Source organism: Ixodes scapularis, unplaced genomic scaffold (assembly GCF_016920785.2).
Source record: "Ixodes scapularis isolate PalLabHiFi unplaced genomic scaffold, ASM1692078v2 PGA_scaffold3__209_contigs__length_174095766, whole genome shotgun sequence".
Lineage (NCBI taxonomy): Eukaryota > Metazoa > Arthropoda > Arachnida > Ixodida > Ixodidae > Ixodes > Ixodes scapularis.
Window position 1 is genome coordinate 82,777,265 of NW_024609868.1, and position 13,370 is coordinate 82,790,634.

The following is a 13,370-nucleotide window of genomic DNA, read 5'->3' on the forward strand; positions in this document are numbered from 1 at the left end:
GTTCACTACGACGAAGCTTAAGGCTGTGAGTAAACACTACCATAAAGGCAATTTAGATTGTTTAAAGTGCGCTTTCACTGGGAACCCTATTCAATCGCAAAATAACATAACATTTCAGGCACCGGATTATTACAAAAAAATATCACCTTCAAGTAAAGTGTGCCCAATTCCAACGCTCATAAGTACTGCCCACAATTCAACGAAATTAGAAATACTGAATTCCATAAAAAAAGAACACTTCAGCCAAGAGAATTGGATAAAAATATTCGAAACTTGTCGTCATTCAATTTACGATTTTCGTACACCTATTTTCATAAGCTCATTCAATATTCAAACACGAAAGTCCCGAGTGTGCTCGTTGTGGCACGTCCCGTGTATGCGGCTGTGTAACTCGGCGTACGAGCGTCGTCGTCTTGGAAGACTTCCAGGCGACACCACGCTGCTTTGTCTTGCGCTTAGTCGGAAGGCCAGACAGGCTCGCCCCCACACTTATAGCTCCTTGTATTCAGTCTGGCAACATAAATTGACGCCCCTCTTTGGTTCCTTCAGATGACGGTACTTATTTTTGTGCTACGTAATGACTTATAGAAAAAAAAAAGTACCCGCGTTGCAAGGTATAATAGGAGACTTCCACTGACTTATTTTTGTTCTTGTGATGAAGTCGATAAAATTGGCAGTACGAGCCAACATTGTGAGTTGTTTGTATGTTCGGAAAAAAACGAAAAGTTCAGCACAAGAAAAATGCAGTCACTTAAAAAAAACGTTGCCGAGAAAAATAGAAAGATAAAAATAAAAATAAATGGCTTCGGAGAAATGGGCAGCCCTAAAGACAAACATTGAATATAATTACATTACGCAATATTGATACAAGTATTTTTTTACACAATAAATTTAATGTACATGCGGTCATCAGCGCGAGTAATTGGTAAAGTAACCTATCGTTTGAGCCAGACGTTCGGCATAAATCATTACATGTGGTACGCACTTTTTTACCTTGTTCTATCGAGAGCTCTAGTATGTGCGTTTCATGCATAACTACAAAACAAGTCACTATCACTATAAAAGGCGGGGATTCCCTCGTGATCGCTCGGCCAACAAACACCAGAAACTCAAATGTACTAAATGATCACAGGGAAGGTCAAGAACGCAAACTTTTTCACCTGGGCTGTCTCTCACCTCGCGTTGTATCCTGTTCGGCGCTCTGAGGTAAAGTCAATAAAGCGTGATTTAGATATCCTACACAGCGCACGTGGCAATCAAATGTTGTAGCTCAAGATTATTACCAACATTCCTTCAAATAAATGCTGTTCCACTTATTATGCACTTGTCATTTAATGTCTATATAAAACCAATGTTCAGAGCAAAATTTCAAGCATTACACTTATGGGACCACCTAACTGTTCTTCCAGCCTGTTTCAGAAAAAAAGAAAACACGTTATATTCGTTTTCTGGAAAAGTATAATGATCTTCGTTGTTTCTATGTCGCATATTCACCGCACAATCTAGAAGTTTGGGTGATAGATCCGGATCTGCTAAGAAAAAAAACCTAATTTCTCGTTGATGTGGCCCCACTAGTGACGAGATGTTTCGGTGGAGACCCCCTACGGCTTCCACCCGTGACGTCACGAACAAGATTTGCTCGCCGTGATTGGCAGGATTCACCTCGCCGTTAAACCGGCGTTTGGGCAGTCACTATCAATATACAGAAAGCTATATAGTTTGGCCAATCTCCAACATCGACCACAGCGACGCTTTTGGCCGGGCACGTCGCTAACACACACACGAGCGTCGACAAGAAACCACTAATCAGGAGATTTCAAATTGCCTTTTACGATCCACGGAATGCGTAACTGTCGGCAAAGCGAATCTCGTAACAGTCGGCAAAGCGTCCAATCTCAAAATAATCGTACGGGGAGCTTATTCAATCAAACACTTTCTTTTAACATTTTATTAACCAACCCCTTTGTTCGAACTAAAGGCTTCGACGGACCCCAGGATTCAATTACAGCCATAGTCCCCCACAGCATCAGGTGCGCTGGGCATAGAGAGTACCGGGCGTCTTATTATCGCTCCGCAACAAATCAGGCTGCGGAATGAACCGATAAGGACCCCGAAGCACCAATCATGAAGCAAGACGCAACAATACAGTAAGCCACGCCCTGTTTTCCTTAAGCTGTCAGTGACCATGACCATTACCCAGCTATGCGGAGAGCAAGTCGTCTGCTTCCTGCGCAGGAGTTGTGGTGACGTCAGAACGACGCCGAGCTCCGATTGGCTATGATTGAAATAGATAGTGGGTAGACCTCAATGCATATGCATTGAGGTCTACCCACTATCTGTTTTTTAATCAGCCTATAAGAGCTCGGCGTTCTGACGTCCTCGCAACCCCTGTGCAAGAAGCACACGAACTTTCGCTCCGCACTGACTGTTACTCAGCTGCCGGAGTTCGCCATTTAATTGCGCTCATACGGGCAGCGTGTTTAATCAGCGGCAGCTTTCCGAAAGCGTTCTGTTTCGATCGATTTAGCAAACTACACCCTAAAAAAAGTCTGCGCGCCTACTTTCCCGCACAACACTCGGAGAGCCAATCACCGCAACTTACGGAGGCAGCTCAGCGAATGACGATGCCAAAACATGTTCAGACCAAAAAACGCAGTCTGAGTTGTGACATTAAGCAATGCAAAACGTCACGCTTGCATTGCTTAATGTCACAACTCAGACTGCGTTTTTTGGTCTAAACATGTGTTTCGGCATCGTCATTCGCTCAGCTGCCTCGGTAAATTGAGGTGATTGGATCTCCGAGTGTTGTGCGTGAAAGTAGACGCACAGACTTTATTCAGAGCGTAGCAGCCCCGGCGTTATTTTTGCGTGAATGTTTCCGTTGAAATTATATGAGAATTTCGAGCCGCGATATCGTCAAAACAAGTCGAACTCTAAACCCACGCTCAATGCGCCAACAAGGTCGGCTTCCGAGCAGCCATAATAAGCAAACAAGAATAGCGAAGCAATAAATACAGCGAACCATCTGGTCATGATTCCATCCGCCCCCTCGCTCTTAAATCTCCTCAACTGTCATGGGGCGTACCGCGTGTGTAGTTCTTTCCTAACCCCCGGAATCCGCCGACTACGAGCACTATCGTTCGCTACCGGCTCGTCCATGTGCCGGTGTTTATTTGCGTAAGACGGGGAGCATATATAGGCGGGCTTGCCTAAAGTCAGGGCTCGGACGGGGCTGCACGCTCGCCCGACCAAAGGAGCTGCACGGCGAAGTTCATGCATGATTTGACGACGGAGCCAGGCCTCACGGAATTTTACATACATCGTTAAAAATGTTCCTTACAGGCGGCCACACAAAGCGGCTGATCTGATGCACCTCACTCGAAGTACACAACGTGTTGAGGCCAAGCCGACCTGTGTTTAAGAAAACCAGAAATAGTGCGTCTGTTTTAGAACGTTTTCACGTAACAGGAGCATAAGGTTGGTTTAAGTTAACAAATAGCCCCGTAAAACTGACAGAAACAGCATGACCCTTTGAGATGTCAGAATTAAGTACCATGCTTTCCGAAAGAAATAATTGATTAGAAAGAATTATTACATTTTATTGTTGATATCTTGAACAAGAAAAGAAACTTTTGGCTTGTCAAGTATAAGTGGTAGTGCCTTTGTAATACACGACGCATAGTAGTTTTTTTTTTAAGATTTGAGTTTTAGATAATTGTTTTTAACTTTTATTAAAAATCTGGCGAAGTAGGTAGGTGAAAAAAACTTACAACAATGAATGTAGACAAAATTGCTAGTTTTTTTTTTCGCATGAGTAAGGTATCTTTTTTTTAGTATCCCGAACACACTTGCAACGTCAATGAATTCACTTTTTTTTCTTTTTTACTGTTATATGATTTTACTTCAAGTTGCATAAAAGTTATCTCAGTTACTAGGAGCAATTGTTTTATTGTCAGCCTTATGGGCTTGTAATTGTTCCGTCATTAGTAAATAAGTTCTGGGCTATGCTTCACGCCAATGTTTCATAAAGGCTTCTTAATGCTTCTGCGTGTCTCTAAAGTGTGTATATCGGACAATCAACAATCTTATAGAGCAATGCATTTTTTAATATAATTTTTTTTTTGCTGCGTCTATTCACGCCCTCTAGAATGTAGAGAGCATTACGGAGCATGTATAGAGTATAAGCAGAACAAAATACATATTATTCTAAAGATCGGAAAATGTGCATTCAGTGTCCAGATATCATTATTCAAATTTTCGGTATGCCCAAGTTAGAGGCAGTTACACACTTCCTTGATTTCAAACTTTCCAGCACCATTCCAATTTAATAAGAATTTTTTTTCTTTTATTAGAAATACTTTTAAGCGCCAAGGCAGTGAGGGGAGTGAGAAAAAAATGTAAATAAAGAAAATATGGTATACAAACACTACATAAGCGCAATAATTGGAAAGAAGAAAAATAACGTCTTCCACAAAACAAAGCAAGATAACGCAAGAAGATCAGTCGAAAGCATCACAGAAAAAGTGAACAAAGATTATCGAAATATCGCGTATAATCAGATATTATACATGCGATATCTGCGGGGAGGTGGTTACATTCACTTGACGTATGCCTGATTCATGAATAGAAGAAGGACTTCGTTTGGCAACTAGTTAGTCTAACTTTATCCCGATGATCGACGCGGAAAGAGTGATACTTAGGCATTGTAATGAAATGGTGTCGTAAATATGGATGATGGTGAAATCTATAAAATAAACAACGACGAAAGAAAAAACAAAACTTCCTACGTATTGAAAAACAAGGTAAGGACAGACTATATCTAGCCGCTGTAATGCTGGCTGTTCGACGACCATTATCAGAATTGTTGATTGGGGCCTCTACAAACCCGTTAAAGTCTGTCATGTGGAAAGTGGTAAATAGGGTGAACCGCCAGATGTCTGCACGACAGGCTGCGTGAGCATCAATAGACCATCCACAAAGTCATTTCCGAACACCTGGGGAACCATTGCAGAGACTGCGGTTGCTCGGCAGACATGACTAACTCCACTGTCATCAGCAGGAGTGGCAACTAGCTATCAAGGCAAATTATTGAAGCTGTGAAGATACCTAAATTAGAAGAAGTCTGTGTAAGCACCACATCTCTAGCGTTATCACAGAAAGAAATGGAGTATCTTGCGACAAGATGAAAATAATAACAGTTTTATTTTTAGTTTGTTTATTTTAAGCGTACTATTTCTTAATAATTATATTAGTTTTTATTCTTCATCAACTTATACACTTAAGTTCTCCTCACCGTATAATTTTATCTAATGTTTCATTTTACAAAAAGAAGAAATACAAACCTGAGTTGTTAGTTAGCGTAGTGTACTTGTGTGTTTATTTTTTTTTTGTGTGCCTATCTTCTGTGTTTTTTTTTTTTTTTTTGTGTGTGCCTGTCTTCTGCGTGTGTAAGATAGCTTTGCCTCTGAGGCCATATCTCCATGGAGAAGCTGACAAAAGTAAATGTTGCCCAAACAATTTCTGGCGCGCATGCATCGTGGCCGGGGCGTGGAAATGCTTTTGTGTAGTTTTTCGACAACGCACCGAGCGCAGTATGTGACACACCAAAAATGAAAATGACAGTAAAAATAAAAAAAATAAATAAAAGTCGTTTACAATTTTTGTAACGCCTAATTAAAACGCAGCTTTTGAGGAGGAGGAGGGGAACGTATGGAGAGGATGGTATGCCCCTCCTGCTCTCCCCTCCCATTTAGCGGGGAATTTCTTTCGCTAAATTTAGCAGGGAATTTTTCCTGAAAAATTTAGCGGGGAAATTTTCCGCTAAATGTAACGGGCAATTGTTTCCACTATATTTAGCGGGAAATTTTTCCGCTAAATTTAGCGGGGAAATCACAAATTAAGAAGCATGAACCTATTAAGCCACACCCTGCGCGTATTGGGCACACCATGGGCTTAGATACAGTTCGAAATAATGATGATGGTAACGATGATGAGGATGATATACTACTGTTCTTTTTCTTTTAAATGGCCGGTTTATGCCCAAGTGTGACACCTTGTAAGGCTTAACGGTCCCTGAACTTTGGAGGAAATCAGGGGCTTTAATCTAGTTAGCGTCGCCTTCAGAGGAGGCGACTTTGGGGAAAAGACGTAAAGGAAAGAAGCAGGGAACTACTCTCCCCCTCCCCCTATCCAAGTATGCAAAAAAAAAAATGTCGCGGGGCCTTGCTGCCGAAATTTGATATGCGAATAACAACACCCTTCGAGTTGGAAACGATGACCAACCTACAGTGAGCTGGTGGGGTTCTGTAAACAGGTTACTGAAGCATTGCTGCTGCGAGAAATTAGGCCAAACTTCAATTCTACAAATGGGGAAGTGAAGCAAGCTGTCATACTTTATCTGGGACTGGGACCTTGTTGCGCAATACTCGTTATGAGCACCGACGACACCCTTGGCAGAGACGTTTCTGAAAGACGATACTTCCTCGCGAACTGGAAGATGATAGAGGAAAGAAGCTGAACAGTGCGAGAAAACCGAAAGAAAGAGAAAAGAAAAATTAGGACGAAAAAGTCGAGTCAGCTTGGCGCTCTTTCCGACTCTGCAACCGGAGTGGCGTGAGGCCTAGTCGAAATGGCTGCCCACAAGGACGCTTTTATCAGGCGGCCTCTGGGACCCGATAAAAATATTAAGAGAAAAGAAAATAAACGATCGGATTTCTGGACTTTTTATTGAACCTTGAAACGGTCATGTTTCGCTCCTTGGAGGGTCATCCCCAATGCGGTAAAACGGTCCTGGATCTTTATTGTAAACATAAATATATGTGATGTAATTGCCATTGGGGTCATTCCTCAGACGGTCGCGATGCTTAGAATACGTGGCGTACTACTTAGCAGGCAAAGAGAGCCAATCCACAACCTGTGAGATGGGAAATACAGGTTGGTTATATCTGCTTTCGTGCCCTATAAAGGCTAAATATATGTTAGGTTTTTTTTTTTTTTAATTTTGAGGAAAGAAAGTTAATTCATCCACGTTTAAGACTCGAAGTAGATCTAGCGATATGTCCTGGGTGGTCTATTACCAGTATCTAAAAAGTTATGACAGTCAACATCACTTAACCCAGGTTAAGATGACTGTAGACTTGTTTTGAACCAGTACAGCCGCGACTTTTTATCAACATCTTCAATGCTCAACGTTTGTCTTAAAACTTCGAATTTTAGAGAGGCAGTAGAGCGTTTAAACCTGATATATTAAAGTAAAACAATTAAGGTGTGGGTGTATATTTATACAGACTAGAACTTAATCTGTCTCAATGGGCGACACGCCTCAAAGCAGTAGATGAGAAATATAGCCATTGCAGTACAGCGGCTAGCCTGGGGTCTTTAACATGAACCACGCATTAGTGATACACGACCGCACGCCTGTACGATGCTCATCTAGATTGAAACGGGCAGGGGTGGGGATTGAACCTAGGATCCCTGGGTTCTGCAGCGCGAGCTTTCGCTCCACGTACTCCAAGCTGGTGTACACTAGCCCAGCTCGGAGCAGGCATCGTCCTTCTGTAGCTTCTACACCCTTTTTAGAGATAAGCATATCTGAATGACAACATTCAGATATACGTATCTCTAAAACAAGGGAGATGGTAGGTTGAAATACGGGAAACTAGGTACATGCCATACCGTTATATCTTGAACAACTCCGAGAGTGTAAATGTGTTCAGACTTGATACGTTATGTTGTTGACATTGATATAGGAGCAGATGTGACATCGAAATCACATCTTTCGGAACTATCTCATTAAAAAGGAAAAGAAAGACCAAGATATCGGGGGGTCCTTGAGACCATGATTATCTGCACGTTAGACCTTGGAGATTTTGGCGTAAAAACCATGGTCAACTCTTCGATAATAATAATTTTTCTATGTTTCTAGCTTTATTATGGAACGAACAAGCATAACAGATGACGAAAACTTAAAAAAATGGCAGCTTGTGTCGTTGAGTAGCGTCCACCAAGAGATGACCTTCGACGAAGGCGTCTGATTACAGCCTCTGTTATAAAGATTGACCTAATTTTGATAATTGGGAGCATCGTGTCATCCTTCTGTAGCTTCTACACCCTGAAAAAAATGAAGCAATCAAACCCTGTTGCCGAAAAATGGGGGCACACCACTCCAAGGAAGCGCCCACCCCCCTTTTTTTTCCCCATTCCATAATTTGAGCTGATGACCCTGCGCGCTTCTGTCAAGAGCAGATATTTCAAATTGCAATTAAGCAACGTGTTTTAGTTCAACGTATTTTTATGAACGCAACTATATAGGGAAAAGTACCAATACATTCATTTTGCTGTAAAAATAACGAAAAATGTAAGGTAGGAAACTTATAACAATTAAGGGACCCGTGAAATAAAAAAACAATTTCTCTAATTTTCTAGCTCTTTGGTCTAGATCTTTTCTAATAATGACTTCAATTTCGACTTCTTTTCAATAGGAGGAGAGCAAGTCGTTCTGGGGCCAAATAATTTGTAATACTTGCTTTGTAAATCATGTATAGCCTCATAATTGAAGAAATATCGGAACGCATATATTTCTGTCTACAGACACTGCCAATGATGCAAAACGGCTAAGCCTTAAATCTCAACAACTTGGTTGAAAGAAACTTTCTGCTGATGAATGGATAATGAAAAAAATAGTGTATTTCACAAATTAGGAACACGTGTGTGTGTGTGTGTGTGTGTGTGTGTGTGTGTGTGTGTGTGTGTGCGTGTGTGTGTGCGCGTGTGTGTGCATGCGTGTGTGTGTGTGTGCGCGCCTAACGACTAACTACGCTACAGGAGTAACTCAGCCTCTTCAAGCGGGGCTGGCCACTCGTGGCTGATGCCCCCTACCTTATTCTGGACGCTACTAGAATAAACGGGCCAAGTCTTGTGATTTAACCACGTGAAGAAGAGAGGAAACGCTGTAGGTACTGGGAACAGCCGGGTGCCTCTTTCGGATGCCTTACTCCATGCGCGTGCTTGTTGCCTTCTGCCGTGCGTTCATTGCGCGTACATGCTCAAAGCTGACGAGATGCCGAGGTGTTCTAGAATCTAGAATGCTCATGTTAGAAGAGGGACAATTGGCAGACCTCCGTCCTCATCATGTCTGTGAATATGTATATTATGTTAAGATGACCCTCGGATGCAAACTAAAAGAATGAAAAACCTCGTCTTTCTCCAAAATTGTTATTTGCGATCATATTTTTTGCTCCTAGTGGCATCGGCTTCCCCGTTAAAACTTTCTAAACCTAATCTTTCAGTAACCTTGCATTAATAACGAAAGTAAACCAACAAAAAAAAATGAGGGCGTTGATAGAGTGATGGTACGTTGTAACAGCTGGTCGCTAATCACACGAGCTCGCGTTGCAGTGAATGAGTAAGCGACACGACGACACCAACATCACACCCATCAAGTAGGGCTTCGTTCCTGCTGACGAGGCGAGGCGTCTGCCACAGCAGTTAACAGGGGCCGTTGCAGCATCGCTAATTTGACGCCCCCGCAAGGCTATCTTAAACGAGTTCCAGACGCTCTAAGGGTGCAATGCAGGAAACTAACTGGCCGTATCCCCCTTTCCGATAGGAAGGAGTCTTCTACTAAGAGCCCATCGTGCGCGTCGTCTGTTCCGACTTGCTTTTTTTTTTTTTTTTTGCTTTTTTATACGTTTATTTTATCAGCGTCGTGAGAAATTCCGATGCTCTCAGCACGAAGCGGTACTTCTCTGCTTTGAGTTGTTACCCAACTCATTAGTTTCCTAGGTAACCGAGGATTCTGGAACAAGTTAATTGGGAAAGACAAATGGTACAGGATACGTCGTGCATGTCAGATCCTGTGTCTGACCTTTGTTTTATTTAACGTATTTACTGTTTTTTTTTTTTTTCTTATGGTTATACTTTTGCAATGGAATTTCCGTTCGATGCTGAAAACCCAAGCAAGGGGCTGACTATTTGTAGTGTCTGAATGTGTAAAAATGTAAAACGTGTGCCTAAAAAAGCAGTGAAAGATGCAATAAGTTTTTTCTTCATTTTATTTTTTGTGTTGCAAGGCGGAGCGTTTGCGCGCTAAGACGTTTATTCCTCGTTTTTCTTTTTTTTATATTTCGTTTGATATTAAGTGACGGGTTAACTTATAAGCGCTTCAGCAAAATAGAATACTTTTTTTTAACAGTTCTAAAGATATCTTAGGGAATGTATACAGAATTTCACAATCATGCTCCACAATGAATAATTCTATGGCTTTCTATGGAGTCATGAAATAAGGACTAACAGTGTCCAAAAGTTTAATTACTGCTTATTGATATTTTATAACTGTCATCTAATATATTCCTGGGGAACTTTGCAATGTTTGTTGCTGTTCAGTTGAAGTTCTCATGTTTGTACATGCGTCGAGCGTTGATCGAGGAAGTTGCGGATGATTTGCTCAAGTCCAATTTGCGAGTTTCCGAATTGACGTCGTTGCACAAACTCGATATTAATTCTGATATGATCGCCGTACTCACGGCCCAGGCACGCAAATGTCTGCACTTGACACGACTAGTCCAACAACAAGCTAGATGCCATGTAGCAATAAACCGGGGGAATGAACATACAATCACAAAGCGGAAAGAGCCAAAGAAGGAAGGATATGCAAATGCAACGGCTGCCGCTCGGCGCAGCTCAGCAGAAACGGTTTCAAGGGCTGGGATGGCCGCGCGCGTTCAAAAGTGGGAAGTGGGATCGCGTGGGCAGGCCATCGTCCCGCCTGTCGTGGGATTGTGCGCGTTCGCGCGGACTTCCTCGTGTCGGTAAAGACGCCAGTCGAACTTCACTCTTTGTTTTCATTTTCATTGGCGTGTCTTTCGTCGGATACTCGCTTAATCACCGTATCACCCCCATATCGCTTCGCGTATCCGTTTACATGACCACGAAAAGTCACCCTTGGAAGCAGTGATTTTACTTGGTTACCTTAAATCGATTAGGATTAAATTGGCATCTGATTTGCTTCATTAGTATATTTGATTTCTTCAGAAAAAATTAGACAACCCTTACTTCCAAAGTGAGCATTGCTTACATATTCTACGTAATTATTGCGGCTCATTGTGTAATCTTAATAATAGTACTGAGTGTTGCTCTCGGCTTGAACTGGTGATTATTGTTGTTTAAATAAAATTCCTGTATTAATTTCCTTCATCACTTCACCTGTTTGTTTGTTTTTCCTTCTGTTAGTGTGATGAAAATGTATATTTTTCAACTACTGAATGGCGTTTTGAAATATTTTCTCTAAGTGGATCGTAATGACCTGTGTGAAACGGCGTGGTGATCGGGACATAGTTTGCAGCGTGTCTTTATTGTACTTTTTCGTGAAGAATAGTGTATTTTGTTGTACCACAGTGTCCACCCTGCTAAAACCTCAATTTAATTGCAGTATTGAATAAACAAAAAAAAAATTCAAATGATGTGCTTCCTTTACAACCCTGTCAGATCGGCACTTTTCTACCGATTATGCTCCTCTCTTCTTCTTTCGAAAGGGTCGGAAAGCAGCGCCGCCTGCGGCCCGTTGACAACCCGTTCTAGCCTTGGACAGGCGTCGGATCAACACTTCGTAGAAGACGAGGCCATATTGCTAGATTTTCTACGTCACAAAGTGGAGGCCAGCGCTGGGCACTGATTGGGCGGGAGTACTTGCGCAGCGGGAACTCGTCTCCTCGCTGACCGAACACAGGCCCCGGTCGAAGGTTGACGAAGCCGTGCCCAATTTGTGCACCGCGCTGTCCTCCGGTAGGTGGTGTAGAAAATCTAGCAACGTGACCTTGTTCTCTTGGAGGTGTCGGGTAGACAAGATTTGGGAAGTAATCCGTTGCAAGTAATGTTGTAATTGCGATGTTACTTTCTTCCGGCAGTATTTTGTAATTTTATTTTGTCAGAAAATATTGGTAACGGATCGCTTTAATTACTCGCCACTTTAAAAAAAAAAATTAACATAACACAGAAACTGGAGCAATATGAGTGTGTTAGCAAGCTACACGCACGAGACCCCAGATTTGAGATGTTGCGCCCACGCTTGAAAGGCCCGTTTCAAAAGGGAGATTAATTAGATCGCTTCCTTACCTCCGAACCTCTAAGCGGAAGTAGACGCTGCTATTGAGCATTCACGCCGCTTGCTTTGTCTGCAGAGATTCCAGGTATCAATTCCGGTCGCCGTAAGCTAGCGGGATGGCGGTTGTGGTTGCGACTTTGTCTGCTTACAGGTGTAGGAGGTGCGCCTACATTCTTTCGCTTAAATACAATATTTTATGTTTACAAAGACTACCATAATGCAGGGGTATGAGAAATGGAAAGTATTGTCGCAGAACATTTTGGAAAACATCAAAATTGTTTGTATTTTTTTTCAATTAGTATACGGGAAAGGTGACGTGAAAGTAATTTGTAACGTGACGAGTAATCCCTTACTTCCAACGAAAGTAATTGGTAACGGTAATTCAGTACATTTGAGGATAGGTAATTCGTTATTGTAATCCATTACATTTTTCAAGTAACGGGTAGAAGTCTGGGTCGGTTTTCTATCATGCGGGTCCACCTACGCACGTTTCAGTGAGTCCGCAGCTTAGTAAGAAATGTTATGGCTTGTGTCGTCGGGAGCGCCCTGAAAGGGGGCGTTAACGATAGGTCCAGAAATTACTTCATCCCTAATTGGTGTGAAAAGATGCGTGATACATGCTTTGTTCCAGATTAACTTTTCAAACCGTGTGAGCCAATCAGAGCAATGGGGCAAACCAGGTGACAGTTGGGTACAAAATGAGTTCACTCCAACCACATAATTCTGATTGGCTTGTGGGGTCGTACCTTTCGCTGCTTGACAAGTTGTGATGAAATGGAGCCTATAGGTGCTATTCGAACGGAAAGACTTCTACACCCCGTTTCACTTTAATTGCAGTCGTAGCTACAAGAGCAAGCTCCGGGCTTTCAATGTCTCTGCCAAGGACGCGCGCTCGTGCAGTGCAAACATCGTCCATGGCACCATACTCGTGCTTGTAGCTTCGACATCGCTTGGAACAAAAAGTGAGACAAACTATAGGTACCTGATTGCACCAGGATGAAAATAATTAAAAGATGACAACATTACTCGGAAGCACAATAAAGCATAGTCCAATGACCTAAAATGCATATCGCACATGCATTAGCGTCGTCCGCGACCATACGCGTCGCTGTGGTAGAAGTTCGCGATGGGCGAAACCATAGCTTTCTGTATTATGATAATGCCTGCCCAATTGCCGGTTCACGGTGAGGCAAATCCTGCCAAGCATGGCGAGGGGCGAGGCGAATACTGGCCGTGACATCACGAAATGAAACCATAAAAGGGCGCCACC

At 42.4% G+C, this 13,370-nt stretch overlaps 1 protein-coding gene across 1 annotated transcript in view; it reads right to left on the reverse strand.

Annotated features, from left to right (window-relative positions):
• LOC8034391 (collagen alpha-2(IV) chain) overlaps window positions 1-13,370 on the reverse strand; it is a 98,417-nt gene that overhangs the window by 82,106 nt on the left and 2,941 nt on the right. The gene's annotated exons all lie outside the window — the stretch shown is intronic.